The sequence below is a fragment of the Zootoca vivipara genome, chromosome 2 (genome assembly GCF_965207765.1).
Source record: "Zootoca vivipara chromosome 2, rZooViv2.hap1.1, whole genome shotgun sequence".
In the NCBI taxonomy this organism is placed as follows: domain Eukaryota; kingdom Metazoa; phylum Chordata; class Lepidosauria; order Squamata; family Lacertidae; genus Zootoca; species Zootoca vivipara.
This window is the reverse complement of record NC_142584.1, coordinates 108,984,001-108,996,545: the sequence shown is the minus strand read 5'-3', so window position 1 is coordinate 108,996,545 and position 12,545 is coordinate 108,984,001.

Below are 12,545 nucleotides of genomic sequence, written 5' to 3'. Positions count from 1 at the left end.
GATGGACTTAAGAATCTTCAAACACCAGAGTGCCACAGAAGCTGTTCCACTTCACAGCTCCCGTGAGCATATTCCTCTACATCAGGGATCCCCAAACTGCGGCCCTCCAGATGTTTTGGGCTACAACTCCCATGATCCCTAGCTAACAGGACCAGTGGTCAGGGATGATGGGAATTGTAGTCCAAAACATCTGGAGGGCCGAAGTTTGGGGATGCCTGCTCTACATCTTGAAGGAGTGAAGAGACTAGCTAGCCCAGTAACTAGGCTTATGCCGAAAAGCAACAGTGAGTCATCATTTCCTAGCACACATAAATTGTGTCTGCATAATATCAAGGCAGAGTCTAAGGGTGGAAGCCAACATGATGCCATTCAGACGCTTTTGGGTTACAATTCTCAATAGCCTGAGGCAGGATGGTCAGTAGTTAAGGATGATGGGAGTTGTAGTGCCTTCCATGGAGGGAAGGAATGGGGAGCCTGTGGCCTTCCAGATGTAATGTTGCATGACTAGTAACTCTTGAAAGATTTTTTTAAAAAAAGGAAAGGAAATCTGATCTGGAATTCTGGAAAACTGGAGGGGGTAGGAATTGGGGTGTGTATGGAAACTTCACGCAACAATGAGTGAAACAAAGCAGTGTTTTGAAATAATATTCTGGCTGCCAAGGACACAGCTGCAAATTGCCCAGAGCTAAGTTTCAGCAGTAGCTGCTGATCTCAATTCCAAAATGACATCTTTCAGATGTAGACAGATGCAATTTCGATATGAATATCACTCCTTGAACTGTCTCCCTCTCCCTCTCCCTCATCTCTCACACACATACCTTAAATCTGTTTATGAAAGAAGTTCTTAATCTGGAGTCACCTGTCTGTCAGCTAGCAAGCGAGCCTCATTCAGGGTCAGCCAGCCAAATGTTTTTGGATCGTGGCGCATCTTGCAGACGGCTTCCTGGGCAGCAAACCGCTTTGGCTACCTGGAAAGCGGGCCAGATTAACAGTTGGGCATTGAGCAAGAGAACTGAAATCTATGGGACAGGGCCTGTTTGGAACCCATTCACAGCGCTGGAGTGGGATGTTGAATTGTATGGGTACACTGACAGCGGGAAAACTACAGTGGTACCTCTACTTACGAAGAACTCTACTTATGAATGTTTCTACTTACGAACGGAGCTCCATCCGCCATCTTGGATGAGGGCTAGATAGGATTTTTTCTACTTACGAATTTTTAGATAGGGCTGCTTTGACTTACAAATTTTTTCTCCCAATGCATTCCAATGGGATTCGACTTACAATTTTTTTTTACTTACTAATGTGCGTTCAGAACGCATTAAATTCGTAAGTAGAGGTACCACTGTACTGGGAAACATATAGAAAAGCCAAATACAAATACCCATGAAGAAGGAGAAGGAGAAGGAGAGGAAGAAGAGTTTGGATTTGATATTCCGCTTTATCACTACCCGAAGGAGTCTCAAAGCGGCTAACATTCTCCTTTCCCTTCCTCCCCCACAACAAACACTCTGTGAGGTGAGTGAGGCTGAGAGACTTCAGAGAAGTGTGACTAGCCCAAGGTCACCCAGCAGCTGCATGTGGAGGTGCGGAGACGCGAACCCGGTTCCCCAGATTACGAGTCTACCGCTCTTAACCACTACACCACACTGGCTCTACACCACATGAGGCGGTGCTTGGTGAAGAAGTTTCCTCAGGTGGCAGACAGGGGACAGTTGGTAGGGGCACTATATTTGGGCACTAGGGTATGTGCCACTGGCGGCCACCTGCTCGTTTGCCCACCTCCGCCGCCTCCAATATCCCCTGCTAGTGCTTTCTGCTCCTACAAAGCCCCTGCTGTGGTGGTGGTGGGGGCACCAGGGTGGTGGGGGAGGAGATGTGGGAGAACAGACAACATTTTCTGTTTTGCCTCAAGTGGCAAAATGTCCTGGGCCAGTCCTGACTGCCAATTCCAAAGCACGCAAAGAGTTTTGGTTTTTTGGTGGTTGTTCTCTCCCCTTCCTGCGCACCACTAACATACAGACAAGCGACTAGTACATTTTGCACAAACTCTTTGTATCTCATTTGGCCACCTGGATCACCTGACAGAGGATTGAAAGGCTGCGAGCATAATTAAGCTAATCATTTCTTCCCAATATTTCTTTATTAATGGGCAGGACCACCAAACATGCCTCGTATCTGCATTTGAGGACCCAGACTTCCAACGTTTGTCTCCTCATCCGGGTTATGCCAGCTACCGCCGGTAAATCCACTTCGAACAGTTGTCTCTTAGGCCCCGTATGCACTGCACATGTAAAGCAGTATCATACCGCTTTAAATTACCATGGCTTCCCCCAAAGGATCTTGGGAGCTGTAGTTTGTGAAGAGTGGTGAAGGTTGTTGTTGTTGTTTAGTCGTTTAGTCGTGTCCGACTCTTCGTGACCCCATGGACCAGAGCACGCCAAGCACTCCTGTCTTGCACTGCCTCCCGCAGTTTGGTCAAACTCATGTTCGTAGCTTCGAGAACACTGTCCAACCATCTCGTCCTCTGTCGTCCCCTTCTCCTAGTGCCCTCCATCTTTCCCAACATCAGGGTCTTTTCCAGGGAGTCTTCTCTTCTCATGAGGTGGCCAAAGTATTGGAGCCTCAGCTTCATGATCTGTCCTTCCAGTTTACATTTTACAGTTAATAAATTTATTTATTTGGTTTTTCAAGTTAAAATTTTACAATCACAAACATACAACATATAAACAAGATTCCAAAGAATTTCCTAGACTTCTCCCCCCCCCCCTTTGTGGGCATAGCTGCCAAGTTATCCCTTTTTTTAAGGGATTTTCCCTTATGCTGAATAGGCTTCCTCGCAAGAAAAGGGAAAACTTGGCAGCTATGTCTGTGGGTCCTATTATTAATCATTTCCTCCTGCACCTTTTATAATAATCCAAATCTTTTACATCTCAGTTATATCCAAAATTCACCAATAAACTTCAAGTGTTATTCAGATCCTACTAACGACTTTAACTGTTTACAATGGTTTCTAAGTACAATTGAAAATTTTCCCTGTGAGAATTAAAAGCACCTGCTCTGAGCCAAGGCACTTTTGAGCAGCGAAGGGAAGAATCAGGGCCGTCTCTAGGCCCGGGCTGGGTGGCGCAATGCGCCAGGGCACCTGGCCACCAGGGGCGCTGCTGCACCCACCAGACAGCTGATGCCTGAGCCCTATGGCTCCGCCGCCGCCTCTCCTTTGGCCGTGGGAATCCCCTCAGCCGCTGCCCGCCAAGCCACTGTCGCCTGCAGGAGCAGCTCCCAAGGGGCCTCCTCCACATCTGGTGCACACCACCCAACCACCCCCACTCCCGGGGCACAGACGGCGGCATGGCAACTGCCTCCTGCTCCTCGGGCCACTGGGAGCGCAGTGAGAGAGCGCAGGTGGAGGCAGCAGTGGACCGGTCAGCCGGCCGGGGAACAAGCGGGGCACTGCAGGACCCGGAATTCACTGCTCACGCTTGTTTCCTCCAGTGCGGATGGCGGCCGCTGGGCCACGCGGCCTCCGGGCCAGGGAGGTGGCGGGAGGTGGGGAGCTGCCCGCGCCCTGGCTGGGGCAGAGAGGGGTCGGCGGCATGACCTGGCAGTGGGACACTGCGCAGCAGGTGAGGATCGGCGGGAAGCCTGGGTTGGTGGCCCTGGGGACCCTGAGCCCGGGCAAGAGAGAGCAGCTTGGGGAAAGGGAAGTGGCGCCAGAGGGACCTTTGCGTCTCGGCGCTAGATTTCCTTAAGACGGCCCTGGGAAGAATGGATAAGGACCGGGGCTGGATTTAGGTTTGATGAGGCCCTTAGCTACGGAAGGTAATGGGGCCCTTTATATATCCAGCTGTCCTTTGTCAACAACAAATTGTCGCTGATTTTTTGTGTGTTGAATATATGCTATATAGTACCTTATGGGCCTAATAGGTATCTAAAGGCATTTGCACATGCAGAATGTAGGCACCCTATATATAGAAATGAGCAAACCAGTGATGTTTTAGGGAGCAGGCTAGCAGGCGGGGCCCATTACTTACATCATAGGAGCCTACACAACACAAAACACTGTTGCTGTATGTAGGTTTTATTTTATTTATCTTATATTTTGGAAATGTACATCCAGTTTTGTTTTCCTTTAAAAAAAATTGGGCGGGGGCCAAGAGAGTGGGGCCCTAAGCTATAGCTTGTTTAGCTTATAGTACATATAACCCAGGTGGCGCTGTGGTTAAACCGCTGAGCCTAGAGCTTGCTGATCAGAAGGTCGGCGGTTCGAATCCCTGTGACGGGGTGAGCTCCCGTTGCTTGGTCCCAGCTCCTGCCAACCTAGCAGTTCGAAAGCACGTCAAAATGCAAGTAGATGAATAGGAACCGCTACAGCGGGAAGGTAAACGGCGTTTCCATGTGCTGCTCTGGTTTGCCAGAAGCGGCTTTGTCATGCTGGCCACATGACCTGGAAGCTATACGCCGGCTCCCTCGGCCAATAATGCGAGATGAGCGCGCAACCCCAGAGTCGGTCACGACTGGACCTAATGGTCAGGGGTCCCTTCACCTTTACCTTTACCTTTACCTAAATCCGGCACTGCTGAGTGAGGAGATGACACAAGCCACTGCAGTATTGGGAAGCTCAAATTTCCCCCTCATTGCTCATTGCTTTTCTGGGGTCACAGAGTATGATGTCTGAACGCGGACCCACATAATAACTGTACCTTTCCGTCAGATGTTATCTTATTTCAGTCAACCCCATCATCTCCTGGGAAAACCAAAGATGTCGCAACCTTTACACAGGGCTTCTCCGTGTAGAAACTGATTGTTAAGTTATCAGATGGAGGAAAAAAATTACCCCAAGAGCAGAAATTGTTGTGGTGCGAATCCGAGGCTTTGCTTATACATAGTTCCTGGAGGTGGAAGATCTCCCCTTTGTTTCTCATTTTTCCAAACTTAAACTCAGTTCTCCACATTTCTGAGGGGATTTGCATTAAAAAAAAAACTTATGAAAACGATTCAGCATTTCAGTGCAAATTTAGGCCACAGGTCAGGCCTGCAGAGCATCATGTGCTATGGTCCTTCCTCTGCAGAACTTTTACCCCACAGAGGGTTTTTTTTTTAAAAAAAAACACAAAACAAAATGCCCCCCCCCCCTCTCAGAATCAGAATTTGCAACCAGACAGGCTTCTATCAGAAAGCACAGTGTGGTTGCTGACAGGATAACAGGCCCAAACACCCACACCACATTTTTAATCTGCTCCACACAAATATTTCGTGGTAATTCTGCTTGTGAAAATCCAGCCGGTTTTCCTTTGGCATTTCATATTGGCATAAACACACCCAAACATGCGATTAAAAAAGGCCAGTCCAAACTTGCACATGTTTCCTCCCTGACAACCTCCCTTAGCGACATCCCCACCTCAAGAAACATAATGTCTCACAGGGACTAGGTGTTACATACCGCATCTCCCACACCCTGTGCATAAATGCCAGTTGCTACCCTCATACTGGGGACTTTCTGTGTTTACTGGTGTGCCTCTGTGTGCAAGAGAGACTTTTTCTGGAGAGGCGACCTCAGTTATCACCTGAAGATCATGGAAAATCCTGCTCAATGATGGAGGAATTATACTTCATGTGTTTGTTCATTGAACCCGTGCATCTGTATCTTTGGAACATCATTCCCTCAGAGGAATTTCACACAGGAAAACAGGAAAACCCGTTTTCCATTCTGGGCGTATTTCAGAGCACACCTTGCATTTCGTGGGTGTCTTCATACCAATTTGTTTCCCAGGCCAGAATATATTTCAGGGACAACTGGCACCTTGCATACGCACCGGATGCCGATGGGATCAGTCTTTCCTCAGTATCCCGATTTTGGAGTTGGTTGCAGAGGAAAAGAAATCGTTTGGGATCACGTTACGAGGTGGCCTGAAAGATCACCTTCTTCCATATGTACCAGCTCAATCCTTGAGATCATCAGAGCCCCTTCTCCAGGTTCCCTTACTAGGGATCGGGGACAAATTAAATTAAATTTGCATTTAAAGCCGAATTCAGCAAATTCACAGCCTGGTATTCCAAAACAACACAAGAACCGGAATGCAGCCATCCATAGAAATCTCAATTTTGCAATGGCGTTCGCCAACAACCAGTGTTTACAAAAATGAATCTAAGATATAAATGTGCATCGTGAGGAATATACTCATGAAAATGGCATGCAAAAATGCATTGCGTTAGGAGAAATACTCCGTGTATCAGCATAGATGACCACACGTGTGAGGTATTATTATTAATTTATTATTATTTATACCCCGCCCATCTGGCTGGGTTTCCCCAGCCACTCTGGGCGGCTTTCAACAAATACCAAAATACATTAAAATATCACAGATTTAAAACTTCCCTAAACAGGGCTGCCTTTAGGTGTTTTCTAAATGTCAGGTAGTTGTTTATCTCCTTGACCTCCGATGGGAGGGCGTTCCACAGGGCGGGTGCCACTACCGAGAAGGCCATATGCCTGGTTCCCTGTAGCTTTGCTTCTCGCAGTGAGGGAAACACCAGAAGTAGATGAGGTAGTAGATGATTTCCCTGTTTAGGGAAGCTTTTAAGTTTGGCGGACTATTGTATTTTAAAATTTTGTTGGAAGCCACCCAGAGTGGCCTGGGAAACCCAGCCAGATGGGCAGGGTATAAATAATAAATTGCTGCTGCTGCTGCTGCTGCTGCTGCTGCTGCTGCTGCTGCTGCTGCTGCTGCTGCTGTTAAGCCTGGAGAAGAGAAGGTTAAGGGGTGGTATGATAGCCATGTTCAAATATATAAAAGGATGCCATATAGAGGAGGGAGAAAGGTTGTTTTCTGCTGCTCCAGAGAAGCGGACACGGAGCAAAACCAGCATAGCCAACTGTCAAGGATTATGGGAGTTGTATTCCAGTTATTACTGGCATGCTGCGATTACTAAGACCCTGCAAGGGTGTTTCTCAAAAACAAGTCATGCCGGACGAATCTCATTTCTTTTATTGATAGTTACAAGCTTGGTAGATCAGGGGAATACTGTGGATGTAGTGTATCTTGATTTCAGTAAGGCTTTTGACAAAGTCCCCCAGGATAGGAGAAGCCTGTAAAATGTGGGCTGGACAAGGCAACTGTTTGGTGGAATTGTAGCTGGTTGACTGACCGAACCCCAAGAGTGCTCACTAATGGTTCCTTGTCATCCTGGAAAAAGTGACAATTGGGGTGCCTCAGAGTTCTGTCCTGAGCCGTTGTTGTCCAACAACTTTATAAATGACTTGGATGAAGGAATTGAGGGGGTGCTTCTCAAATTTGCAGATGACACCAAACTGGGAGGGGTAGCTAATGCCTCAGGAGACAGAATCAGGATTCAAAATGAACTTGACAGATTGGAGAAATGGGCGCAAGCTAGCAAAATGAATTTCAATAGGGACTAATGTAAGGTTATGCACTTAGGCAGGAAGAACCAGATGCACAAATATAGGATGGGGGACACCCGGCTTACTGGCAGTATATGTGAAAGGGGACATTGGAATCTTAGTGGACCACAAGCTTAACATGAGTCAACAGTGTGATGCAATAGCAAAAAAAAAAAAAAAAAGCTAGTGCTATTCTAGGATGGAACAACAGAAGTATAGTGTCCAGATCAAGGGAAGTAATGTTGTTGTTTAGTTGTTTAGTCGTGTCCGACTCTTCGTGACCCCATGGATCATAGCACGCCAGGCACTCCTGTCTTCAGGGAAGTAATAGTACCACTCTATTCTGCCTTGGACATACCATACCTGGAATACCGTGTCCAGTTCTGGGCACCACAATTTAAGAAGGATGTCGACAAGCTGGAATGTGTGCAAGATGATCAAGGGTCTGGAAACCAAGCCTTATGAGGAATGGTTGAAGGAGATGGGTATGTTTAGCCTGGAAAAGAGGAGACGGAGATATGATAGCCATATCTCAAGAGCTGTCACATGGAAGAGGCAACAAGCTTGCTTTCTCCTGCTCCGGAGGGTAGGACTCGAACCAATGGCTTCAAGTTATAAGAAAAGGAGATTCCAACTAAATATCAGGCAGAACTTTCTGAAGGTAAGAGCTGTTCGGCAGTGGAACGGACTCCCTTGGGACTGGAGGTTTTTTAAGCAGAGGCTGGATGGCCATCTGCCATGGGTGGTTTAGTTGAGATTCCTGCATTGCAAGGGGTTGGACTAGATGATCCTCGGAGTCCCTTCGGACTCTACAATTCTATGATTCTAAACCAGTAAACCACACCAGCTCTTTGAAGCGGGAAATCTTTTGCAGCCTGGGAGCTGCAGTCCCTCGAGGTCAACCTTACAGGATCCACATGGCAGCGGCATGTGTGCCTGTAAGAGATGTGCTTCTTGCCTCTGCATGCCTTTGCACTCGTTTTCTATCCAAGGTAAGGAAGGGCACATTCCAGGTGGTGATGCCAGACTAAAACCTGCTCAGTTCATCGGGGATTCCATGCAAATCCCTTCCTATTAATAATGATAATATAATAAATTTATTTTATTTATGAATAATTACAAATAATCTTGATTAACATCTGATGTGCTGTGGGAGAGGGGGTTATATTGGTTTGTTTTTGTTATTTTTTTTTAATTACATCTTTTGTGTTTTATTTTGTGTTTTTTATGTTGTGAACTGCCCGGAGATCTACAGCTAAACGGGGGTGTAGGGTGTGTGTGTTTGTACAAGTTTAATAAATAAACAATGATAATGATAATTCCCTGGAAAAGACCCTGATGTTGGGAAAGATTGAGGGCACTAGGAGAAGGGGACGACAGAGGACGAGATGGTTGGACAGTGTTCTCGAAGCTACGAACATGAGTTTGACCAAACTGCGGGAGGCAGTGGAAGACAGGAGTGCCTGGCGTGCTCTGGTCCATGGGGTCACGAAGAGTCGGACACGACTAAACAACAACAACAATGATAATAATTTTCATTTGCTAATTTCACAAGGTAGAAAAGCAAGAAAAATATGTTTAAAAAATTAAAGAATAACAGAGAACAATAAAAAGTAGTGTACAAATATAATAAGATGTAAAGTGGTATACAAATTTAATTAATGCTAGCACTAATAACAGTAGACCGCTGTCAGCTCATGGTGTGGATGAAGTGACCATTTACTCTGTTTAGTTACCATTTCCCGTTTACTCAGGCACTTGCTAGCTAAAGAATCCTGTTCCTGGCCAGTGAATGGAAGCATGTTTTATTTTATATTTTATTTTATTCCCCCCCCAAAAAAAATTTATTCATTTTATAACCATATAAAACATGGAAGTATGTTGTTTTTCTGGATGTTTTTAACTGTAACCAATCTTAGACGTATAACGAACGAACGAATAATGTTTCTTGTTTTGCCCTGTTTCAAATTGTGTATCGTCTGCTTGCCCCCCTGAGCTCTGGGAAAGGGGGTTGTGGGGAGGAGGGGAGGAGGAAGGGACAGGTACAGATTCCATAGGGAAGGAGAAGATAAATTATTCAACCCGAAAAAGGGACATGCAAATAAAATCTTTCCCTCTTTCACTTGGCAGGGTGTTGCTGTCAAAGTTAAAGATAAGCTAGGAAAACTTGGTTTATCATGCATTATTAGCAGGCTAGATGATTCACAGCAAACCTCCCTAACTGTGCGAAAGGGCTGACTAAAAAAAAGTGACCTAGGGCTTTGGAGGTGATCTTCATCTCAGTTTTCCTCATAGTAGACCCAACGGAATGAATGTGCCAGATTCGGTCCATTTCAATAGGTCTACCCCAAGTACCGTGATACAGCCCAGGGTTTGTGAAGTGCATTTATTCATGCTCACTGGGTGACAAGAGCATAGCTGCCAAGTACCCCGTTTTCCCCGGGAAACCCCTGTTTTTACTTACCTTTTCCCGGTGGTCCCCCGTATCACTTTGTCTCCCATTTTTCTCTGTTATTTTCTCCTGCCGGCGGCCATTTTTTTCTGATTTGCCCTTCTATGGGCACAAAAAATGGTCGCCGGCAGCTTCAAAAGTCGCATCTACGCATGACCAGAAGTGCGTAGATGCGACGTGGCGGCGGCCATTTTGGGTGCCCATAGAAGGGCAAAGCGACACCGGAAGTTACGTCAATGCAACTTCCGGTGTCGCACGGCTGCCAGTCCCGGATTCTGCAGTCCGGGACTTGGAAGGTAAACAAGAGGCATCTCTTCGAAGAGGGGTAGCTAGACAACAATGTGCCCTCCATGTGTCGTTTGACTACAGCTCCCCAGAAAAGACAGCGGGGGGTGGGGGGAAGAACTGTGGAAAGCCCCACGGGTGCACAGTTAATCTTTTAATGCTACCAAGGAAAAAAAGGCCTGAGAAAATGTGGCATATGTAAGATGCAATCATCCCATCCCATTTCGAGCAACACCCTTCCGCAGGAGATCAACAGTTATTATTCTCCGGTAATAACACAGGCCGAAGGAGGTGACAGACTTTATCCTCTACGTCCTGAAAGACAGCGCGGATTAGCGTTTGCAGAAGCACATTGCAAAATCCAGACGGGGTGTAAATTTTTAAAGGTGGCTGTGGTTCAGAAAACGGGGATGAGCTAGATGTGCCTTTAAATGTGAACTAAATTGAGCTTCTCCCCCATCCCTGGTTAGTACTGACTCCATGTTTCTTAGGGCCTTTGGACCAGACACAGTCCCTGGTCCCACTCTGCCACTATTATCGCCAGCTGCTTCCTCATCATTGCTCCTATTGGCTGGCTTGCCACGCAGAGAGCCAATGAGCAAGCAGGAAGTGGCACCCACTCCTACTCCTCCTCATCATCATTGTGTGTCAAGGACTGGACTAAGAAGGAATGGTGGAGACCGCCTCTCACTTCTCCTGAACCTTCCTGAGAAGAGGAGGACAGTATAGATTTACAACGGTGGTGTGCAGAGGGTCAAAGCTGAGAGACAGAAGAGGGGCAAAGCTGGGAAATAATGGGAGAAGCAGAGCAGGAACAGCTGGCTGACACACTATCACTAGAGAGCATTCCAGACCCCCACCCCCCGTCTCCCAGAACACGGCAAGCAATGAAAGTAGGAGAGCAGAGAGCCCCAAGACAATTCTCCCTAAGCAGTGCCGGATTTATGTATAAACTAAACAAGCTATAGCTTAGGGCCCCACTCTCTTGGGGGCCCCCCAAAAAAATTAAAGGAAAAAAACCTGGATGTACATTTCCAAAATATAAGATAAAAAACAAATAAAATAAAACCTACACACAACAACAGTGTTTTGTGTTGTGTAGGCTCCTATGATGTAAGTAATGGGCCCCGCCTGCTTGCCTGCTCCCTAAAATATCACTGGTTTGCTCATTTCTATATATAGGGTGCCTACATTCTGCATGGACTGATTACAGTGGTACCTCTGGTTACGAACTTAATTCGTTCTGGAAGTCCGTTCTTAACCTGAAACCATTCTTAAACTGAGGTACCACTTTAGCAGTGTTTCCCAACCTTGTGCCTCCAGATGTTTTGAGACTACAATTCCCATCATCCCTAACTAGCAAGACCAGTGGTCAGGAATGATGGGAATTGTAGTCCGAAAACAGCTGGAGGCACAAGGTTGGGAAACACTGCCACTTTAGCTAATGGGGCCTCCTGCTGCCACACACACCCCTGCCACGCGAGTTCTGTTCTCATCCTGGGGCAAAGTTTTTAACCCAAGGTACTACTTCCGGGTTAGCGGAGTCTGTAACCTGAAGTGTTTGGAATCTGAGGTGTTTGTAACCCAAGGTGTTGTTGTTGTTTAGTTGTTTAGTCGTGTCCGACTCTTCGTGACCCCATGGACCATAGCACGCCAGGCACTCCTGTCTTCCACTGCCTCCCGCAGGTACCACTGTATTTTGTTATGTGCAAATGGCTTTAGATACCTATGAGGTCCATAAATGACCATATAGCATATATTCAACACAAAAACACAGCGACAATTTGTTGTTGACAAAGTAGAGCTGGAGATATAAAGGGCCCCATTACCTTCAGTAGCTTAGGGCCTCATCAAACCTAAATCTGGCCCTGGCCCTAAGCAGACACCGTAAGGAAGGTGGGACTGTGGGCAACCAAGAAGTGAGGGGGGGCACTGAGGAGATTACTCAGAGCAGCGCCATTATCCAAGAGACGGCATTTCTACGTTTCTCTCTGTGAATATTGAATAAAAGACCTTGGTAAGAGCTTCTTGTCTTTCCTTTACTGGCAGCCTGCTGTGAGGGAGGGAGAACAGATTCCCTGAAGCCTGACATTGATGCGGTTGAACAAGCAAGTTGCGATGGGGGGGTCCAGGATACAAGAGGGGGGCTTTGGATTCATGGCAGGTGGTCACCTATGCCCTGTCTGGTGTACAAAGGTGGAAAATCATGGTGTGTCCTTGCTTTCTAGTCTATCCATAGCTGCTGGCCGAAGTGACTATGTCCCACCTCCATAGTTGGAGGCCACTTTCTGGGAATCCAAACTGGGGAGGATGCTATTGCGCTCATGCCCTTATTTTGGCCTCCCCTTAGGCATCTGGCGGACCACCATGAGAACAGAGTGTTGGACTAGATGGGACTTTGGTCTG